The following is a 13,315-nucleotide window of genomic DNA, read 5'->3' as shown; positions in this document are numbered from 1 at the left end:
ATCGCTGGTTGTGGGCAAGAGGTGTCAGCGTCTACCTCATGGTCAGCAGAATGGGAAGGCCGTAACACAGGGGAAGGGGCATTTTTTTCCCTCTCAGTCACAGATTTGTTACCCAGGCATTTGGCCCAGCTATTGGGTTGTTTGGCTGTTTTGTGCTTTTGCATGCTGATGGTGCTCAGGTTGGCAGTGTTCCTGCCTCTTAGCTTGGTTTAGCAGATGCTGCATATTATAGTTGTTTTATCTGAAGGACTTTCAGAAAACAACTGCCATACAGGGGAACAATGCACCCTTAGCCTGTTATCTAGCCGAGTGGTGGGGCTCTGTGGAACAGTTGACTGAGTTCTAACTCTGGGGAAATCCACTACATCTTCTTCTACAGATCCATCCCTCTCTGTACTGTTGTGCTCGCTAGGCATGCCACTGTGCCAAGTTGGATCAGTGGCCTCATCATTAACAATGTTATCTTCCAATTCCTCAAACTGATCCACCTTCTGAGGTGCGATTTGAGGCTTATCTGATGGCAACTCTGCCTCATGAATATCCTCCACCTCTTCAGACATCAATTGACCTTCCTCAACGTATCTTTCTCCTGGCCATGGATGCTCAAATGTTTGGGCATCACTGCCCTCCACTTCCTCATGACCCTTTTTAATGTTGCCCATTGAGAGGCCCGACAAATTAAAAGGGAAGATAAACAGTTCCTCAGAGTGGCCAGCTTTGGTGTCAAATGTCTCCTTGGACTCTTGATGGTGGGAGGAAGAAGGACCAGGTTGAGGATTGAGAGACCCATCCTCTTGGTTACTGAGACTGAACCTTGTGGAAGACTTCGAGGTGCTGCTTGTCAACTCACTTTAGTGTCACGAACCCACAGGGGGGTTGGTCAGCAGACAGCACAAAACACACTCAACAGGATGAAAATGGGGAAAGGATGGCCATACCAATAGGGAATGAGGGATGGGAAACCTCCTGAGTCCCAAGCTGAGCCTGTCCCTGCACTTACCTAATGCCCTTAGCGGGTCCTTCCCCCAGCCGGCATCATGAACCTTGTCCTTTTCTTTCACTTTGCACTGACCTGGCTAATGCACTGGCCGGCAAGTACGCTAGCCTCACCAATGCAGATGGTGCAAACACAGGGGGTGGTGACAAGCATGAGACAGACAGGATAAAAACACAACACTTAGCTTTCAGACTCTGCTGCCAAGCTCCACATCGCAGAGGACACGGAAACAGAACACCGAACTCCAGAAGTAGCTGATACAGTGCTGACACCAGAGATCTGCAACTGAAAGGTCGCTCTCCATAGAATAACTCTATCACTGTCAGCTGATGCATCAGGTCACTATTTAAATGATGGTGGAAGTGGTCATAACCCACATCAGCTGACTTAGCAACTCAGCAGAAAGCTGCCAGAAAGGAAAACTGACATTAACCCATGCTAGCCTGAAATGAAAAAAGCTACATTTAAATTATAGTGGAACCAGAGCTCTTACGAATCCAAACATAGATTGTGACATGGAGCCTTGATTGACATCCAACCCACAACATCCTTGCACTTGTCTGGCTTTATTAGTGGTGTAGAGCGCTGACCAAATTTTGACCAGAACCTAGAACGAGATACAGTCACCTTCGGATCAGTCATGTGGCCTTGGCGGGCACCACCACATCCACATCCCTTAACATCACCCTTTCTCATCTTGCATGCATTATGCTTATGAAACCAAAAAATACTGGCTTTATTTTTCACAAGTACCCTTACAAAGGACTCTTATGTACAAATTCACTGCATCTAGCAATATGTTGCTATTTTTTTGGAGATCGTCTTGCTGACAAACTCTAAATGCAGAGTAATGAAGATTATTGCTACTGCTAAATTGTCAAGTAAGATTATCTGTACATGAATTGCTCCAGTCACACAACTGCTACTGTTCAGGTTCACGAGGGTTGAGAATTAAAAACAAAATCACCTACAACACTTTTTAACCCCACCTTTTTGGAGGACTGGAACCAGATCATCAGTGACTGTTCTCTTAATGTAATGCACCTTAGTACCAAGCAGGAGGAACTTAGATTGTCAGAGACTCAAAAGAAAATAGACTCAATTAAAACTACATTGGAGTCACTTATTCCACCCAAGGAGGAGGAAAATATAATTTCCCTCTTAAAAGCGTAAATCTCAAAATAATCTTCAAGACTACAATTAACACAAAGTTTATGATTGGAGTTATGATTCTTCTAGTATGAACACTTGCACATTCCCAAATCCATACTTAAACTCAGGTTTCATAGAGCTTCATCTGCTTATAAACCTCATGCTAGTTTCAGTTCATCGGAACCGGATCCATCAGATGCCTAACCTAATGATTCGGATTCTGATTTCCATACGTTTCATTCCCCCCAAAAAAAACAAAAGTATTCATTTAAATGCAGGCAAGCAGCCTTCAATAAACGCAAATGCATGGGCAGGAAACACAAGAAACATTTCCATACGACAACAAAATGCAAGAAATATTACCATCGCTAAACAACAGTGGCAGTGTTTTGAACCTATCTTCACAATCTCTTATTGATGCCCAGATTCAACTTCTGTCTTATGGTTTAAATGTTGTCCCCTCAAAATATTTTGATTTAATTTCTACTATTTTGGCCATTAATCAGCTGATCCGTAACCTAAAAGCATTTTTTGCCAGAGGAAAATTAACCCGCATGCACTGCTGAGACTTGTCCAAATTTATTTAGGTAAATGGATTTCTTTGTGCAATATTCCATCATGTGTTTAGAAGAACTGACTGACACAAAGGCTCCATGTGATATTAATGAAGCTACGCACTTTCAAACCAAGAATCCATTTTTTTACTCAATCTCAAGTTGACTGTATGGACAAATTGCAGGATTTAACATAAGAGAGTTTCAAATCTCTTCATGATTCAATACAATAGGAACCTTCCAAGTCCAACTTGACACCGACCCTTAAAAAGGCATTGAATTAAGTCGTTTGGACGAAATTATTATCAGAAAGTCTGATAAGGGTGGGATCGCAGTTGTGATGGATTCAGTTATGTACCCATCTCAGATCTTGACTATGCTTAGTGAGGTTTCAACCTATGCCATACTTGCATCCAATCCGATTTCCTGATTTTCTGAGCAACCAAAAATGTAATTTAAGAGGGTTTATCTTTGGGCATAATAAGTAAAAAATAATTTGATTATTTAGTAGTCAAAAATCCAGTTACAACAATGCATGCCTTACCCAAAATTCATAGAAGCAAAAACCTAACCCTTATGAGACCTATCATCACTGGGATTAGCTCAGCAAAAGAACATTTTGGAGGATGGTTAGATTCTCTTTTACAACCTTTAGTCCAACGAACACCTGCTTTGTTCCATGTTTGTCAGAACGTAACCCTGTGCTACCGGATTGCAGGATGTGGTGAGCTGGTCGAACTTCTTTGTTTTTCCCACCACTGAGAATACCAGTCACCTGCTGTAAGCTTGGCATGTTGACAAAAATGAGAGGGACACTACTCTGTTTTATAAAATTATTACATTTAAGTAATTAAAAAGAAAACTGTGTGTGACCCCTCTATTCTTGATAACCAGCCATGATAAAGCTGATGGTTGCAGTTTTTTGATAGGTATTTATTTATAACACAGGAGCCAGCTGATGTATACTCCTATTGGCAACCCCTGCTCTCTCTGTTATCAGGGACAGAAGGTGTAGGAGGCTGGGAATAGTACTCTCTCATCAGCCAATGCCTCTGACCAAAGGTAACATTTTTACTGCTGGTCACAGCTGCTGGCTCATGCTGTCATCTGACAGCAGGGAAACCGCTTCTCTCTGACTGGTGGTAATGATCTTTCCACCAATCAGAGCTGCCTGGGGCAGGAGAAATAGATGACACAGATTTTAATAAATTGACAAGGAGCTGATTGAAACTCACAAGTTCATCACATGAGTATGGTAGAACAAACGTTGTCTGGATGAACATCTTAAGGCCTCCATTTTCCCATGTCCAAATTTTTCCTGCTTGAGAGGTCACCCCAGCATTCAAAAGTATCTGAGAGGTGGGTTTGGCACAATGCTCTAGGATTATCATCAGTCTTCTATTACAACGATGACATGATAAAAAACTGCTCATGTCTCTTAAAGATTAAAAATTTTGAGACACAATTATCAAGTTTTGACATTGTCACCCAAATCCTGCCATTTAAAACCAAATTGAAAGATATTATCACAAAATAGGAGAAGGAAGTGATAGCGTAAAAAGAAAAAACTGCAACGCAACAGACTGGATTATGAGAGAAGCCTGACTTACAAGTGTAAACACACGGGTAACAGGAGGATGATTACAACTAATCCTCCATCCAATACCATTACACAGACTGACCATAGACTTAGTGATTTTTTAGTATCAGACACAAGTGACACAGACGGAGGACAAGGCATGGTACAAGAAAGGCAAAACAGCAGACAACACCAGGCATCACTATCCAGCACAGGGGCAGAGGAAAAAGCCCCGATGAAGGATCCAATAGACAACCAACTACAGATCATCAATCTCTCTTCACATAGGCATCGCTATCCAGCACAGGGGATAGCTACAGAAAGGTCAATGCTCCAACGTGGTCTTACTTTCTCTTCCGTACATGTGACTGACAAATTCACTATAATTAAAGACTTATATCTCTTAAGTAAAAAGATTGTCTTATGAGCTTTGCTTCATAGACTGGAACTTTTACCTGACTCATCCAGGGCATTGGATAGGCAAGTCTTAGTGATTTTTTAGTATCAGACACAAGCGACACAGACGGAGGACAAGGTGTGGTACAAGACAGGCAAAACACCAGACACCAGGCATCGCTATCCAGCACAGGGGATAGCTACATAAAGGTCAATGCTCCAACGTGGTCTTACTTTCTCTCCCATACATGTGACTTTTGTAAAAAGATTGTCTTACGAGATTTGCATCATAGACTGGAACTTTTACCTAACTCATCCATGGCATTGGATAGGCAAGTCTTAGTGATTTTTTAGTATCAGACCCAAGTGACACAGACAGAGGACAAGGCGTGGTACAAGAAAGGCAAAACACCAGGCAACACCAATCATCATAGACTGGAACTTTTGCCTGACTTATCCACGGCATTGGATAGGCAAGTCTTAGTGATTTTTTAGTATCAGTCACAAGCGACACAGACGGAGGACAAGGCATGGTACAAGAAAGGCAAAACACCAGACAACACCAGGCATCGCTATCCAGCACAGGGGCAGAGGAAAAAGCCCTGATGACAGATGCAATAGACAACCAACTACAGATTATCAATCTCTCTTCACATGTCCTCACAGCTACAGAAAGGTCAATGCTCCAACGTGGTCCTACTTTCTCTCCCATACATGTGACTGATAAATTCACTATAATTAAAGACTTATATCTCTTTTGTAAAAAGATTGTCTTATGAGCTTTGCATCATAGACTGGAACTTTTACCTGACTCATCCACGGCATTGGATAGGCAAATCTTCTCAGATCTTCTGGATCCGCTACATGAAAATTGTTTACCAGGAGAATCTTTCCGCACAGGTCTCCCATAACCATTAACCCACCCCTGTCTTTAATACCTTCAGTCAAGACATTCTTTGGAGTTATGAAACATGAGGTTCAAAATCTTCCTATTAATCAAATGAGTGATCAAAACCTCTCTAGGGAAGACAGGAGGGTTCTTGCGGACCTGAAGCCCAATACCAAATTTTAGTCAAAGAAGTGGACAAAAAAGGGGCAACGTAGTGCTTTGGCCGATTGATATGCACATCTGTGAGGCTTCCAGGTATCTAAGCAATTCTAAATATTATCTCAAGTTACCATCAGACCCTACTCTGATTTTCAATAGCAAACTGGAATGACCACTTGATGCATCATTATCTGAGGGCATTATTAACAAAAAAGAGAGGGATTACATCTTAGTAAAAAAAAGTGATACCTACTTTTTATTTGGTGCAAAAGGTGCAGAATAGTCTCTTTTGCCCTCCTGGAAGACCAATAGTTTCGGGCATTGGTAGCTTGTTGAGAGAGCCTGTACATATATAGATTTATATTTGCAACCATTGGTGCACAAACTACCTTCATACCTGAGAGATTCCGCACATTTTATCCAAAAGATACAACATCTCAAAATACCGGAGGGGGCTTTGTTGGTGACAGTTGATGTGGAGTCACTGTATACAACATTGCACACCATCATGAGATTGCAGCGGTGGAACATTTCCTACAACTCGGGGGTAGCCAAGATCACTTACACAATACTTTTCTTTTGAGTTTACAACTACTTTCTTTTTGATTTTTGACTTCCTGGAGAAGTGTATGTTTGGGGTCCGGAGTCCATGCTCACACAGAGCTGACACCTGTACCCAATCACTGCGGAATTCAAAGTGAGCTAGTGTGATCATGCTGACATACATGTGCTGCTGTTTGCAGGAATGCAGCTTCTGCAGAGCATGTCAGGAAGGGTGAAACATTAGAAGTATAAAGATATCTGCTCACATGTCCACATTATCTGTACGTAACTAGTCACTAGTTTAGGCATATGGTAAGGCGGCCATAATCTTTCAGTTTACAGAACATATGTTCCACCACCTAAAAGGCAGGATATGAGTCAAATAATGGCTTTGAATAATATTACACTACAGTTAACCCCTTAACGACCGCCGATACGCCTTTTAACGGCGGCCGCTAAGGGTACTTAAACCACAGCGCCGTTAATTAACGGCGCTGTGGAAAAAGTGAATAGCGCCCCCCAGAGTCGGATTTTCTCTGAGGTCTCGGTTACCGGGGGTAGCCGAGACCCCAGAGAACATGATTTGGGGTTTTTTTACCGACCCCCGAGTTGCGATCGCCGGTAATTAACCGTTTACCGGCGATCGCAAAAAAAAAAAAAAAAAACGCGATTTCCCATTTAATTTCCCTGTCCTCAGATGTGATCGCACATCGGAGGACAGAGAAATGGGGTCCCCGGTCGCCCTGATGCCCCCCCGATACTCACCTGTCTCCCCCGGTGCTCCTCGTGGCTCCCCATGGGCGCCGCCATCTTAAAAATGGCGGGCGCACGCGCAGTGCGCCCGCCGGCCGGCACCTGAGAGATCTTTGGGGTCTCGGCTGCTGGGGGTAGCCGAGACCCCAAAGAACATGATCGGGGTCAGTTTTTACCGACCCCTGTTTTGCGATTGCCGGTAATTAACTGTTTACCGGCGACCGCATAAAAAAAAAAAAAAAGTGATGTGTAATTCTCTGTCCTCTGATGTGATCGCACATCATAGGACAGAGAAATAGGGGGATTCGGGAACCCTATCATACTTACTGGTGTCCCTGGGTCCTCCTGTGTCTTCTCCTGGCCGCCGGCTTCTTCCTATGAAAAGAAAATGGCGGGCGCATGCGCAGTGCGCCCGCTCTCTGCTGCCATCTGCCGGCCGGCAGGAGAGAAAAGTTGGGGCTAAAATTAGGGTTAGGGTTAGGGTTAGGGCTAGGGTTAGGGCTACGGTTAGGGTTAGGGCTAGAATTGGGGCTAAATTTAGGGTTAGGGTTGGAGCTAAATTTAGGGTTAGGGTTGGGGCTAAATTTAGGGTTAGGGCTGGGGCTAAATTTAGGGTTAGGGTTGGGGCCAAAGTTAGGACTAGGGTTGCGGCTAAAGTTAGGGTTAGGGTTGGGATTAGGGTTTGGATTAGGGTTGGCATTAGGGTTACGTTTGGGATTATGGTTAGGTTTGGGATTAGGGTTAAGGGTAGGGTTGGGATTAGGGGTGTATTGGGATTAGGGTTAGGTTTGAGGTTAGGGTTGAGATTAGGATTAGGGGTGTGTTGGATTTAGGGTTCTGATTAGGGTTATGGTTGTTTTGAGGTTAGGGTTGCGATTATCCTTAGGGTTGTGATTAGGATTATGGATCGGGTTGGCATTAGGGTTAGGCCTCTTTCACACTTCAGTCTTTTGGCATCAGTCTGAAACCGCCATTTTCATCAAATAGCGGATCCACCATTTTTTGGGCGGTTCCGCTATTTTCCCATAGACATGCATTAGCGACGGATTGTGGCATATGGTCGTCCGTTCCATCCGCCATGTGACGGATCCATCGAGATTTGGCAGACGTCATCTAGACATTGACAGCCATTGTAACGTTTTTTGTCTGCGCCGAAATGGCGGTTCGCGACGGATCCGTCGCGTTCGTCATTCCATAGAATGGCTGCCTATGGGCGACGGATCCGTCGTTACCGTCATTTCAGCGGATCCGTCGCTCCAATCCGCTTTTTCAAATGCGCAAGTAACGGATCCGTCAAAAAAACGGATCCGTTAGAACCGTTTTCTCAACAATTGTGACGGATCCGTCACTATGTCGGAGCTGACTGACGCCAAACAACTGAAGTGTGAAAGAAGCCTTAGGGGTGTGTTGGGGTTAGGGTTGGAGTTAGATTTGGGGGGTTTCCACTGTTTAGGTACATCAGGGGGTCTCTAAACGCCACAGCCAATTTTGCTCTCAAAAAGTCAAATGGTGCTCCCTCCCTTCCGAGCTCTGCCGTGCACCCAAACAGTGGTTCACCCCCACATATGGGGCATCAGCGTACTCGGAATAAATTGGACAACAACTTTTGGGGTCCAATTTCTTCTGTTACCCTTGTGAAAATTAAAACTTGGGGGCTAAAAAATCTTTTTTGTGGAAAAAATTTTTTATTTTTATTTTCACGACTCTGCATTATAAACTTCTGTGAAGCACTTGGGCATTTAAAGTTCTCACCACACATCTAGATAAGTTCCCTGGGGGGTCTAGTTTCCGAAATGGGGTCACTTGTTGGGGGTTTCTACTGTTTAGGCACATCAGGGGCTCTGCAAATGCAACATAATGCCCGCAGACCATTCTATCAAAGTCTGCATTCCAAAACGGCGCTCCTTCCCTTCCGAGCTCTGCCGTGCACCCAAACAGTGGTCCCCCCCACACATGGGGTATCAGTGTACTCAGGAAAAATTGGCCAACAACTCTTGGGGTCTAATTTCTCTTGTTCCCTTGTGAAAATAAAAACTTGGGGGCTAAAAAATATTTTTTGTGGAAAAAAAAATATTTTTTATTTTCACGACTCTGCATTATAAACTTCTGTGAAGCAGTCAGGCATTCAAAGTTCTCACCACACATCTAGATAAGTTCCTTGGGGGGTCTAGTTTCCAAAATGGGGTCACTTGTGGGGGGTTTCTACTGTTTAGGCACATCAGGGGCTCTCCAAATGCGACATGGCGTCCAATCTCAATTCCAGCCAATTCTACATTGAAAAAGTAAAACGGCACTCCTTCTCTTCCAAGCTCTGCGGTGCGCCCAAACAGTGGTTTACCCCCACATATGGGGTATCAACATGCTCAGGAGAAATTGCACAACAACTTTTGTGGTCTAATTTCTCCTGTTACCCTTGTGAAAATAAGAATTTGTGGGCGAAAAGATCATTTTTGTGTAAACAAATGCGATTTTTTATTTTCATGGCTCTACTTTATAAACTTCTGTAAAGCACTTGGGGGCTCAAAGTGCTCACCACACATCTAGATAAGTTCCTTAAGGGGTCTAGTTTCCAAAATGGGGTCACTCGTGGGGGGTTTCGACTGTTTAGGCACATCAGGGCCTCTCTAAACGTGACATGGCATCCGATCTCAATTCCAGCCAATTCTGCATTGAAAAAGTCAAACGGCGCTCCTTCTCTTCCAAGCTCTGCGGTGCGCCCAAACAGTGGTTTACCCCCACATATGGGGTATCGGCGTATTCAGGAGAAATTGCACAACAACATTTATGTTAAATTTCTGTTTTTACACTTGTGAAAATAAAAATAAATGGTTCTGAAGCAAAATGTTTGCAAAAAAAAGTTAAATGTTCATTTTTGCCTTCCACATTGTTTCAGTTCCTGTGAAGCACATAAAGGGTTAATAAACTTTTTGAATGTGGTTTTGAGCATCTTGAGGGGTGCAGTTTTTATAATGGTGTCACACTTGGTTATTTTCTATCATATTGACCACTCAAAATGACTTTAAATGTGATGTGGTCCCTAAAAAAAAAATGGTGTTGTAAAAATGAGAAATTTCTGGTCAACTTTTAACCCTTATAACTCCGTAACAAAAAAAAATTTGGTTCCAAAATTGTGCTGATGTAAAGTAGACATGTGGGAAATTTGCTAAATTTTAAATTTTTTTGCCATTTTTCCATTTTTTTCATAAATAATCGCAAGTAATATCGAAGAAATGTTACCACTAACATTAAGTACAATATGTATCGAAAAAACAGTCTCAGAATCAGCAGGATCCGTTGAAGCGTTCCAGAGTTATAACCTCCTAAAGTGACAGTGAGTAGTGTATAATCGGGTCCTTTTGTCAAACTCAATTTGACAGGTGGACACGCCCCTATCAAGATGTATCAAAAGTGTGTAACCCCTCCCCTCCCCTCCCTGTCAGCCAGCTGTCCTCATTGCCTGGCTGACCCCTTTTGATATAGTTTAATTTGTTAATACAGCAAATATTATCCCAGTAATTGTTTTATATTAGATGTTTATATGATATATTAAGATTAGTCATGTTTGATAATCCTGTGATAGGGAGTGTGCGGGTGTGTTTCTACAGTATTATTCTGTTGTGAGCTTGAAGTCTGGGCACTATAATTGCAAACAGCTGCTAAGATTTTCTGTGGTGCAGATACAAGCACTCAACTTGCTAGCAGCTGTTAAAATGTATCTGTACTGACCACTAACTAGATGTCAGGTTGTGTGATATAGTTTAATTTGTTAATACAGTGAATATTATCCCAGTAATTGTTTTATATTAGATGTTTATATGATATATTAAGATTAGTCTTGTTTGATAAGCCAGTGTTCTGACATTTTCATAAACCTATAGCCCCAATAATATTTATTTGGACTGCAGATAATTAATTAAAAGCGCATAAAGCGTGTTAAATAGACACTACACCAAAATCATAGCGAATCAAAATGTATTAAATTGATTACTGATACGCTCCCAACAAGTTGATAATAAATTGTTATCAAAGTGGCAGCAAAGCATATTAAATAGCTATCGCACCGAAATCATAGTGTATCAAAGTGTATTATTACAATTTATTTGACCACCAGATAATTAATTAAAATCGCATAAAGCGGGTTAAATAGACATTACACCAAAAGCATAGCGAGTCAAAATGTATTAAATTGATTACTGATACGGTTCCAACAAGTTGATAATAAATTGTTATCAAAAGTGTATAAAAACGCATAAAGCGTGTTAAATAGACACTACACCAAAATCATAGCGAATCAAAAATAATATCAAAAGTGTATAAAACCGCATAAAGCGTGTTAAATAGACATTACACCAAAATCATAGCGAATCAAAATGTATTAAATTGATTACTGATACGCTTCCAACAAGTTGATAATAATATCAAAAGTGTATAAAAACGCATAAAGCGTGTTAAATAGACACTACACCAAAATCATAGCGAATCAAAAATAATATCAAAAGTGTATAAAACCGCATAAAGCGTGTTAAATAGACATTACACCAAAATCATAGCGAATCAAAATGTATAAATTGATTACTGATACGCTTCCAACAAGTTGATAATAATATCAAAAGTGTATAAAAACGCATAAAGCGTGTTAAATAGACACTACACCAAAATCATAGCGAATCAAAAATAATATCAAAAGTGTATAAAAACGCATAAAGCGTGTTAAATAGACACTACACCAAAATCATAGCGAATCAAAAATAATATCAAAAGTGTATAAAACCGCATAAAGCGTGTTAAATAGACACTACACCAAAATCATAGCGAATCAAAAATAATATCAAAAGTGTATAAAACCGCATAAAGCGTGTTAAATAGACACTACACCAAAATCATAGCGAATCAAAATGTATTAAATTGATTACTGATACGCTTCCAACAAGTTGATAATAATATCAAAAGTGTATAAAAACGCATAAAGCGTGTTAAATAGACACTACACCAAAATCATAGCGAATCAAAAATAATATCAAAAGTGTATAAAACCGCATAAAGCGTGTTAAATAGACATTACACCAAAATCATAGCGAATCAAAATGTATTAAATTGATTACTGATACGCTTCCAACAAGTTGATAATCAAAATGTATTAAATTGATTACTGATACGCCTCCAACAAGTTGATAATAATATCAAAAGTGTATAAAATTGCATAAAGCGTTTTAAATAGACATTACACCAAAATCATAGCGAATCAAAATGTATTAAATTGATTACTGATACGCTTCCAACAAGTTGATAATAATATCAAAAGTGTACCAACAATATTTATTTTCTTTTTATTGACATCGGTTATCGTAGTGCCTGTGAATTTGCACACAATCATTTTGAATCCCTGTTTTGCTGACCTTAAACATTTTGTATAACAGATGTGTTTCTCCTGATTTTTCTAGCGCAGCTCGCTGAGCGTTACCACTGCACTCACTTCTCTTTGCGGCTTCTGAATGTACACTATTCTCACCCATAGACAGCTTTCCTTTAAAAAAATACGCATATTATTGAATATAATGTTTTACATATGTTACAGTATTTTATTTTTCCTGGTGTTACTTTAATAATAATGATAATAATAATAATAATAATCATACACCGCAAAATTGTGTCAATATTGGGCGACTATGAAATTCGCCATAAAAATCTTCTTGGTTAACCAAGACATGTAAGAAACAAATGTATGACTTTTAGCACCGCCACAGACACGTATATTATTCCATCTTTCTTTAATTCAACATTATTTTAACACATATTAATTTCACAGATGTCTGTGCCGGCTATTTGCACACAACCATTTGAATCCCTGTCTTGCTGACCTTAAACGTTTTGTATAACAGATGTGTTTCTCCTGATTTTTCTAGCGCAGCTCACTGAGCGTTACCACTGCACTCACTTCTCTTTGCTGCTTCTGAATGTACACTATTCTCACCCATAGACAGCTTTCCTTTAAAAAATACGCATATTATTGAATATAATGTTTTACATATGTTACAGTATTTTATTTTTCCTGGTGTTACTTTAATAATAATGATAATAATAATAATAATAATCATACACCGCAAAATTGTGTCAATATTGGACGACTATGAAATTCGCCATAAAAATCTTCTTGGTTAACCAAGACATGTAAGAAACAAATGTATGACTTTTAGCACCGCCACAGACACGTATATTATTCCATCTTTCTTTAATTCAACATTATTTTATCACATATTAATTTCACAGATGTCTGTGCCGGCTATTTGCACACA

This window comes from Ranitomeya variabilis, chromosome 5, assembly GCF_051348905.1.
Source record: "Ranitomeya variabilis isolate aRanVar5 chromosome 5, aRanVar5.hap1, whole genome shotgun sequence".
In the NCBI taxonomy this organism is placed as follows: domain Eukaryota; kingdom Metazoa; phylum Chordata; class Amphibia; order Anura; family Dendrobatidae; genus Ranitomeya; species Ranitomeya variabilis.
This window is presented reverse-complemented; position numbering follows the sequence as displayed.